A 10,564-nucleotide genomic window follows, 5' to 3' on the forward strand; every position below is an offset into this window, starting at 1 on the left:
TTTCCTGTATTCTTGCGAGCGTGCGAGAAACACCCAGGTGTCCAGACGTCGGGTCGTCATGCAGAGCCTGGAGGACCTCTGGTCGCAGTGTCGAGGGCACTACGAGAAGGGAATCGGCTCGAAGCGGCGAGAAGTTCTTCTTAAGGAGAACACCGTTGCTCAAGAAAAACGACGTCAGTCCTCGCGTGAATGCCTTGGGAACAACGGTGGTCCTGCCCTCGAGGTATAGGCACCCGTCACTGACCAGAGGGCGCGATGGAGCTCTTATCGAACGCCTGAGTGTTGAGGGCACCAGCCGCCAGGGATACCAAGAAAATGAAACGCTTGCTGGACACATCGACGCGCTCAAGTGTCTCCCTTCTGGGCGCCTCTTTCAACGAACGCTTCCTACGTGCGTTCGTAATCACCTCAGGGATGTTGCCACCGCCTTCAATGCAGCACAAACGCGTTTAGAACGCGCTCTTTTCAGGCTGTGCCAAGGCAGCAGAAACGCTACAAACGCGTTTCAAACTCACTGCATTGAGGCGATGGCAAGTCACGTTCAAGTCAAGGAGCGTTTCTGAACATAGAGGATGCGGAGGATAGACACTCGATTTTGCTGCGTCCACTCGCTAGGCTGTGTTTTCTGGCGCTACCATCGTATCTCGGAAACTGCATTGCAGGGTGCCTATTCCACAAGGCCCCTGAGTTCTGGGTCCGCTCGCTGTCGTTCGGCGAAGTCTTCGGCACTTATGGTTCCCAAGAAGCAGTCATCCTCCATGTCGTCCTGCGGCGGTGGGTCGACGGGGGCGCGGGACAGGCAGTCAGCGTCGGAGTGTTTTCTTCCGGACTTGTAAACGACGGTTATGTCAAATTCTTGAAGTCGTAGGCTCCACCGTGCGAGGCGACCTGAAGGGTCCTTCAAGTTAGCTAGCCAACACAAGGCGTGGTGGTCGCTCACAACTTTGAAGGGCCGGCCATAGAGATAGGGGCGAAACTTCGATGATAGCCCAGATGATGGCCAGGCACTCCTTTTCTGTTGTGGAGTAGTTGATTTCTGCCTTTGATAGCGACCGGCTAGCATAACTGATGACCCTTTCGAATCCGTCGGTCTTTTGCACAAGGACGGCGCCGAGTCCTACGCTGCTTGCGTCGGTGTGGATTTCCGTATCGGCGTATTCGTCGAAATGCGCAAGTATGGGAGGCGTCTGCAGGCGTCGTTTCAATTCTTGAAATGCTTGAACTTGCGACGTTTCCCATCTGAATTCGACGTCGGTCTTCGTGAGTTGCGTCAGTGGCTCGGCGATCCGTGAAAATTCCTTGACGAAACGTCTGTAATAGGCGCACAAGCCGAGAAAACGGCGTACGGCCTTCTTGTCGGTGGGCGTCGGGAAGTCAGCGATGGCAGCTGTTTTCCGCGGGTCCGGGCGAACACCATCCTTGCTGATCACGTGACCCAAGAACAAGAGCTCCTCGTACGCGAAGCGGCACTTTTCAGGCTTCAAGGTGAGTCCGGAGGTCTTGATTGCTTGAAGTACGACTTCAAGGCGCCGAAGGTGTTCGTCGAAGTTTGAGGAACACACAACGACGTCGTCCAAGTACACGAGGCACGTCTGCCACTTCAAGCCGGCCAGTACTGTGTCCATAACCCGTTGAAAAGTCGCAGGTGCCGAGCAAAGACCAAAGGGCATGACCTTGAACTCGAACAGGCCGTCTGGTGTTATAAAAGCAGTCTTTTCTCGGTCTCTCTCGTCGACTTCTATTTGCCAGTAACCGGTCTTGAGGTCCATCGACGAAAAGTACTTTGCGTTGTGTAATCGATCCAGGGTGTCGTCTATCCGGGGAAGGGGATACACATCCTTCTTCGTGACTTTGTTCAGGCGACGATAATCGACGCAAAAACGTAGAGTCCCATCCTTCTTCTTCACTAGCACCACCGGGGATGCCCACGGACTCTTCGACGGCTGGATGATGTCGTCGCGTAGCATTTCGTCGACCTGTTTCTTCACGGCCTCGCGTTCTCGCGTCGAAACTCTGTACGGGCTCTGACGGAGTGGTCTGGCGCTTTCCTCTGTTATGATGCGATGTTTTGCCACGGGAGTCTGCCTAATTCTTGACGACAACGAAAAGCAGTCCTTGTATTGCAAGAGCAGGGTTTTGAGCTGTTCTTGTTTGTGCTTCTGGAGGCTGGGATTGATGTCGAAAGCTGGTTGCGGCGCTTTATTCGTCGGAGTAGGCTCGGGAGAATCGGTGAGGCCGAAAGCATTGCTGGCTTCTACGATTTCTTCGATGTAGGCGACCGTCGTGCCTTTGCTCACGTGCTTGTACTCGTTGCTGAAATTCGTGAGCATAACTGTTGCTTTCCCTGCCCGCAGCTCTGCTACTCCTCTTGCGACGCAAATCTTGCGGTTAATCAAGTGGTGCTTGTCGCCTTCAACAACGCCTTCGAGGTCTGCTGATTTCTGAGTGCCGACGGAAATGATGACGCTGGAGCGAGGTGGAATGGTGACCTGGTCTTCCAGCACATTCAAGGCGTGCTTTCTTGGCGGAGTGTGCGGCGGTAGTGCCTTTTCCGTGGACAGTGTTATTGACTTAGACCTCAGGTCGATGATTGCACCATGAAGGCCTAAGAAGTCCATACCAAGGATGACATCTCTCGAGCAACGCGGCAGGATTACGAAGTTCGCGGGATAAATCCTGTTGTTAATGGTGAGTCTCGCTGTGCAGATTCCCTCTGGCGTTACGAGGTGACCTCCAGCTGTCCGGATTTCGGGGCCTTCCCAGGCTGTCCTAACTTTCTTCAGCTTCGTGGCGAACGGTCCACTGATGACAGAATAGTCGGCTCCGGTGTCGACGAGGGCTGTGATGCTGTGGCCGTCGACAAGAACGTCGAGGTCGCTAGTTCGTCGTCTTGCGTTGCAGTTAGGCCGCGGCGTCGGGTCACGGCTACGTCGGTTTGTACCGCTGCTTCCACGTTGCGTCGTCAGGTCTACATCGATCCGCGAGGTTTCTTCGTCAGGGCTCTGTCTGGTTCGCGTCGTGTCCTGAAGGTTTCGTCGTGGCGTCGTCGTCGGCGGCGGAGGATCTTCGGTATTTCGTCGTACAGCAACCGCACCTCCATCGGTTGCTGTCCTTAGTTTTCCGGATACGGGCTAGGTGACCGGCCCCGAGTTGGGCCAGTGTATGGTCGGCGTTGGGGAGAGACGTAGCGGCCTGGCGACGGCGAACGGGAAGGTTGTCGGGGCGTCTATTGCGTTCCCGCGAGGTAGTCGGCGATGTCACGTGGTCTTTCCCCTCGCTGTGGACGCGGCGCGTCGATGGCGAATCCACGCAGTCCCATCTGTCGGTACTGGCAGCGGCGGTAAGTGTGGCCAGCTTCTCCGCAATGGTAACAGAGTGGGCGGTGGTCGGGGGCGCGCCAAACGTCGGTCTTCCTCGGCGTGTATCGTTGGCCGGCTGGCGGGCGGTATGACGTCGGTGGCGGCGGCGGTGGTGCCTGGCGGCGGAACTGTTGAGGCGGCGCGGCGTCTTGACTTGGGCGAGGAGGGGGGGCGTTGCGTCGGGCTGCAGCAGCATAGGTCACTGCTTGCAGCTGCGGCTGCGCTGACTCGGGGGTGCCCAGAGACTGCTGGATTTCCTCTCGGACGATGTCAGCGATCGACGCAACTTCAGGCTGTGGTGAGGGTAAGAGCTTGCGTAGTTCTTCCCGCACGATCGCTCGGATCGTTTCGCGCAGGTCGTCGGAGCCGACAGCATGAACATTTGGGTTGTCTTGAATCGATCGGCGATTATACTGCCGGTTGCGCATTTCCAACGTCTTCTCAATCGTCGTCGCCTCTGAGACGAACTCTTGGACTGTCGACGGTGGGTTCCGCATTAGCCCAGCGAAGAGCTCTTGCTTTACCCCTCGCATGAGCAAGCGGACTTTCTTGTCCTCGGGCATGGCTGGGTCGGCGTGTCGGAACAGTCTGCTCATCTCTTCCGCGTACAGCACCACGTTCTCGTTTGGAAGCTGCACACGGGTTTCCAGCAGAGCTTCGGCCCTCTCCTTGCGGACGACACTCGTGAATGTGGCAAGGAATCTTGTGCGAAAAATGTCCCACGTCGTGAGGCTTCGCTCTTGGTTCTCGAACCAAGTTCGGGCAGAGTCCTCCAAGGCGAAGTAGACGTGTCTTAACTTGTCTTCATCGGTCCATTCGTTAAAAATAGCGACGCGGTCGTACTTCTCCAGCCAACTTTCCGGGTCTTCAGCAGATGATCCGTGAAAGGTCGGTGGTTCCTTTGGGCGCTGTAGCAGCACGGGTGCAAGCGGCATGGTTGCTGTCGTTGTCGCTGTTGTGTTGGTCATGGTCGGGGTCTTCCTGGTCTTGTCGGGTAAAGGCTGGTATTCTGGAGGTAGTCCTTGTGTCCTGCGGCTTGCTCGCTGTTCGGGGTAGGCGTCGATGTCTTCGTTGCGGCCCGGACTGTGTTCACGGCCTGACGGGGGCGACCGGAACATGAGCGAAGCAGCACCTCCACCAGATGTCACGTGGTCGTGACGTCGATGAAGACAGCAGTCGGCGTTTGCAGGATGAAACTGTTTATTTGGCCGAACTTGTGGCCGGAAAATGAGAACTAGAACTACAGCAATACACGCTGTACAAATATAGCGGCGAACAGGGCGTCGTCCGTCGATCAACTGACAAGCGGTCAAGCGCGTCGGCTTTTATACAGGCGCTATGGAACTTTCCAGCAATATCGCTGGTGGCGGCGTTATCTCTCGACAAAGCTGGAACATTCGCGTGCGGCACGCAATCTTAACAAAGCGATCTACTAAAATCGTGAAGCTTCTCGAACACTGCTTCACGGCCAGCGTCGAGCGTTGATAACCGTCCTTGCTGGTCAAACTCGAACACATCAAAATAAAAGAAGAAGCGAGCGTGGCAATATAGGCCTCTGCAAGAGCAAGACGTTGAAGATGCGAAATTCAGGCAACTTGAACGCGCGGGCATCAAGGCACCCTATTCAGCGCATTATTGTAATGCAGCTTCCGCATTCAACAACGCTGTGTCTCCGCAGCCTACTGCTTCGGGTGCGATAGCACCGACTAATCAAACTGCGGCAATGGGTGCCACAGAAAGCCAATGACGTCGACGGGAAAATGTCGCGCATTAAGTGCTTTGATGGAGCGAGAGACACCCCAGCGGGAAGCGTAACGCCTTTCCGCGCGTACAGCTCAAGCTACGAACTCTACCTGTCGCGTTCTTGAAGCGCCATGTGGTATTGCATCACCACAGACGCAGGTTACCTTATTACTGGAGAGCATAGGTCGGCAATAATATTGGAACTCACTCCGACTCACTCAAAAATATTTTTTGCGCTGAGAGCTCACTAGGACTCAGACTCACCGAAATTTTCCTCAACCAGACTCACTCGCACTCAGACTCACTAAACTTTTTCTCAACTGGACTCACTCGGACTCAAACTCACCAACATATTGCTCAGCCGCACTCAATCAGAGTCAGACTCACGGCTTGAACTGAGTCTGAGTGAGCCTGAGTGAGTCGACTCATGAGTCCGCTGGCGTAAAGTTAGCTTTTCCCATCATGGTGTAAATGCTCTTAACGGCAATATCTCACATAATCGGTGCTCTACAATACACCTTTTGATCTTATACCTTCAAATACTAGTTATGAGTGGTTGCAATCCAGTAAGTACGTTTTTACGAAATGTGCGACTCACACGAGATATTTCTATCAAGAACTTCCCGTACAAGAGTTTGCGGGGGGAGGTCATGGAACTCTCCCTTAGCACCCCCCTCCCCACTCTCACACTTCTTATCAGTGCTGGGCAGTATTGAAGATACATGTATCTTAGATACTATCTTAGATACTCTTTGGGTATCTTGTATCTGTATCGCGATACGTCTCGCAAGACGTGTATCAGTATCTGTATTTCCGATACATTGAAGAATGTATCGTGTATCTTAAGATACAAGATACTGCAACACCACCGTGCGAAACAATAAACGTTGTTTGAACTCCGCTTCTTATGCTGATACTGCTGCCACTAAGCCAATAAAACTGAAGTCAGTGACATTATTGTATCTTTCCGCCAGAGTTTTCCAGCGAGCGCTGATGAACTCTGAGCGTCGGTATTGATGGAGCAGAGTCACGTGGTGGCGCTCGCATCGTATCGAAAGACAAGCGCGCGAACATCGACGCCCAGCCGACCTTTTGCTTTCTCGGTGTTCTTTGTTTTTTCTTTTTAGTTGTGTCATTGCCACGACACTGGCTCTTAGCCACTATCCTGTGCCGCGTAATCCAATGAGTGCGGCGTCTTTCGCACAAATTCTGGTGATGACGCTGTAGTGTCGTTATCGAAGTTTCTCTTGCGTTGTGTTTCGTCACGAAGTCTGAAGAATACAAGAATAGGGTTGCTTTGCGTCTTGAGGCTTTCAAACATCGGCGATTTGAAGGACCTCGTGGTTACAAGTTTGACTTACATGCAATGAGATATGCAAATAAGATTCCAACAGCTGTAGCGCCACCGGTACCGATGCTGGATCTAACAGAACGAGCATTTACCTAACAGAAGTTATCTTGGCGTACGTCTTTTTCTATTTATTCAATGAGTTTTTAAAATCATATTTTTATTGTTAACACAAGTTCTTTCTCAGCTCTCCGTCTTTTCCATCCCATACATTGCCTGTGTCTCTGTATTGTTTTTTTTTCTGTCCGCATACTGCAATATATCTTTAACGAGCTGCCAAGGGAAGATATTTTATTTATTCTTACTTTTAACTGTGTGCGCCGTTTCTGCTGGTGTTTGCATACTTATATTCCACTTGAGTTTACTGTTTTTTCAAGGTGATGTTGGGAACAAATATATAATAATCTGCTCGTGTCTGGAGTATACAGTAAGAAAAATCCTGCTTGCTACTTAGTAAAATAGCGAGGTTAGTTTGCATTTTAATAACGTAAATTATTAGGAGCCATCTTAAAGGTCTTAGCAAAGGAATTCGGGAAAGATTGTTTTACCAAATGCTCCGTTTTTCTCACGAGCATCCCAACGAGCCGCCTTACGCTATTTTCCATGGGCACTGAACTTTCTGTGGTCTTACCTTAAATGGTTAATTGTTATAGCTATTGGGGGTTACCCGCGACGGTGGGCTAGCGATTATGGTGCTTGACTGCTGACTCGAAGGTCACGGCAGGCGCATCTCGATGGAGTCAAAATGCTAGAGGCCCGTGTGCATAGGTTTTGGAACCCCAGGTGGTCGAAATTTCCGGGGCCCCCCGCTACGGCGCTTCTCATAATCATATCGTGGTTTTGGGACGTAAAACGCAGCAATTATTATTAGCTCTTGGGGGTACCACCTGCGCAGTGTTTCTATACTTATTCCCTGTGTTTGATACGGAACCACTTTTCTATTTTACTTGTATATATTGGATTTTCTTTTGTAGGCTTCCCTAAAGGCTTTTTACTCTTACTAATCAGATATAATTGGCAATATAGTGTAAATAGCGGTGGTTTCCTGCGGCGCTTTGTGCAACTATACAGTACGTCTAAGACGTTTCTGGGCTGCACATATTCTCTCGTAGAATAAAAATTGTTAAAAGATTGTGCATTACTGAGTACGTCGCTAACGAACGCTTTACACCAGCAGAGAAGTGAATATAAAGGTCATTTCAGTTTTATGTCCTCTACGTAAGCACGATGCGCCGCAATGAATGTCGCTACCAGCGTTCTTGCTGATGCACACCTGTCCGGTGATCTGGTACTGCGAAAACCGTAAAACGTTTACGGCTAATGTAGAACTCCACAAGGGTATTTGCACCATCGTGCGGAGGCTCTTGTGAAAGGTCTTATGGAAGAATCAGCGAAGTGTATAGAGAGCTGTCATGTTAAGCAGCTAAAGCAGCGCCAATAAGTTGTTTCTGAATGAAACTAATATACTTGAGCAAGAAGTACAATACTTTTGAGATACTGACATACATTTCATTCAAATGAAACAAAACTGGTCGCGGTTAATGAATGTTCAAGCTAACATTTTTGTGCATAGCCGTTTAGTGCTACATTATACAGATATATAATGACTAATTTGCGAATGTATCGAAGTATCTTAAGATACAACTGCAATGTATCGTATCGGATACAATCAGTGTTGTGGTATCTTGTATCGTATCGCGATACAATTTCAAAGTATCTTTGCCCAGCCCTGCTTCTTGTCAATAAACATTGTGGTGGAGCATGAACGCTAGTGCATTGAGGCACGTGTGAATAGATTTGAGTATAAACGTAAGCCAGTATAAGGCTAATAGTAATGCCGATAGGTGAGTAGATAAGTCCATGGGTCGGCAGTGAAATGTGGAGCTCGCTCATACTCACTCAATAAATATATTTTGTGCTTAGGGCTCACTCGGACTCAGACTCACCAATATTTTCCTCAACCGGACTCACTCGGACTCAGACTCACTAAACTTTACCTCAACCGGACTCACTTGGACTCAAACTCACCAACGTATTGGCCAGCCGGACTCACTCAGACTCAGACTCACGGCTTGATCTGAGTCTGAGTGAGGCGACTCATGAGTGAGTTTGCCGACCTATGCTGGAGAGCACACACCTTGGCATTTCTCTTCTCAAATGACGAAGCTTTGATTGAGTGCACATCGAGTCCAGTGTTTATTATGTGCTTGTTCATGCCATCTTCGCACAGGATTCACCATATGATGTACCCAGCTAGGTGTATGTTAACTACTTCTGCTGCCACAAAAGTTTAATCATGATCATGGACTTTAGTCGTCGGGCTGCAGAAGTGCCACTAGGTGTCACCGCGGGTGCATTCACGTCATATGGTGCTACAGCTGCCAGCTGCCAAACACCAATATACATTCTCCAAGCTCTTGTATATCAATGTACAATAAAAAAATTTCGGCAGACCCCACGCATTGTGGGAATCTGTCATGGGAAACCGTCATCGAGCAACTGGCTACGCAGCATTTTTTTTTAACTTGGAGTCAAGCGTTACAACGAGGATTGCGTCTTTGTGTACATTAAGTAGTTGTGGGCATATCGAGGCCGTACCAGGCACGTCAACTACATTGGCGCCTAAAGGGTACCTCTCCGACGTAACGCCGGTACTCACCTTACAACACAGCCGTCAGCTTATCGAAATGAACAGCACACTCTACGATGTAACGACCTGCATATTATAACTAGAGTCGTTGGCGTATTCCTACGGGGACGAGCAATACTCGACTACAACTTGCCGAGTCACAGGAGTATATAAGCAATGTTCATTACATTGCTATAAAATCGGATAGCCAGCAATGAAACCACAATTAACGTTCACGGGACATGTGTTTTTCCGAAGCAATTTCAAGCACTGATGTGGCTCTGTTGGGCCTCTATGGCGTTGGAGTGGTATACACCTAAGTACTTGTCAGGTGCGATGTTCCACATAATGTTTGTCACATAATGTTGGAATGTGTGTAACCCTTTACTGCACAATTTTTCGTTTCGTCGTAATATTATTCGTGGAGTAGCACGGAAGCATACGAAAAGCTGTACTACCATCGAAAATAAATTTGGTGGATTTTTACAGATTTTATAAGCAGAAAAAGGGTATGTTGCAAATTTGGAACAACGAATAAATAAAGAACGAGCTGAAGGGAAATATACTCAGTGCGATGCGAATTCAAATATTTATTTGCACATGACAATGAGTGGGTGCACTCATGTTGTGTGGTACAAAAGAAGGCGATCGCTCTTGCCTATTGAACAAGGCTCGTTTCCGTACTTCTAACAGTACATCATGGAGATTTATGTACAGCCAGGAAACTTGCAGCGACTTTCCACATCAGCTTGAACATTTGAAGGAGAGGAAGTAAACCATTATTAAACCACGTGAAAATGGGATGTGAATTCCCAGCTGGAAAACGGGTTTCCAGCCTGGTTTTCAGCTGGAAATGGCTCTTCAGGCTGGAAATTTTCCATTCCTAGCTGGAAATTGTATTTCCAGCTGGGAATGAAACCCATTCCCGGCTGGAAATGGTATTTCCAGCATGGATATGGAAATAATTCCCGACTGGAAAGCCATTTCCAGCTTGACGTTTCCAGTTCCAGTTGGGAAGTTATATTTCCAGCTGGAAATTTTTCCAGCTTCGGTTGGGAAATAATTTGCTCAGAATGAAATTTTCCTGTTTGAGCGAGAAAATGGTATAGTTGACAAAAGAAATTCCAGCTGCCCAAAGATTGATCTGCATACAATTAAGTGATAGCAGATTAAGTGTATAATGCAGACCGTGCATTTAGACATGACTTAGAACAGTGGTTCTCAAATGGGGGTCCGCGAGGTCATTCTTTGGGGTCTGCAAAACCCAAAGCTTGCAAAAAAAGAGAGAGTTTTTTGAAGGCCCACTATGTCCCGTGACAGCGGCCCCTTCTGGTTTTTGGTATGCTTCACTGCATTACATTTGTGCAGTGCGACGGAGCTGATCTATGTTTCTCCTTCATGAGGTGGCTGTAAAGTTTCTGTTGCAGTTTTCTACGACTTATGCGAGCATGCTTTTTCCAGGCTTGCATATTTGAAAAACAAACA

The sequence above is a fragment of the Rhipicephalus sanguineus genome, chromosome 6 (assembly GCF_013339695.2).
Source record: "Rhipicephalus sanguineus isolate Rsan-2018 chromosome 6, BIME_Rsan_1.4, whole genome shotgun sequence".
Classification (NCBI taxonomy): domain Eukaryota; kingdom Metazoa; phylum Arthropoda; class Arachnida; order Ixodida; family Ixodidae; genus Rhipicephalus; species Rhipicephalus sanguineus.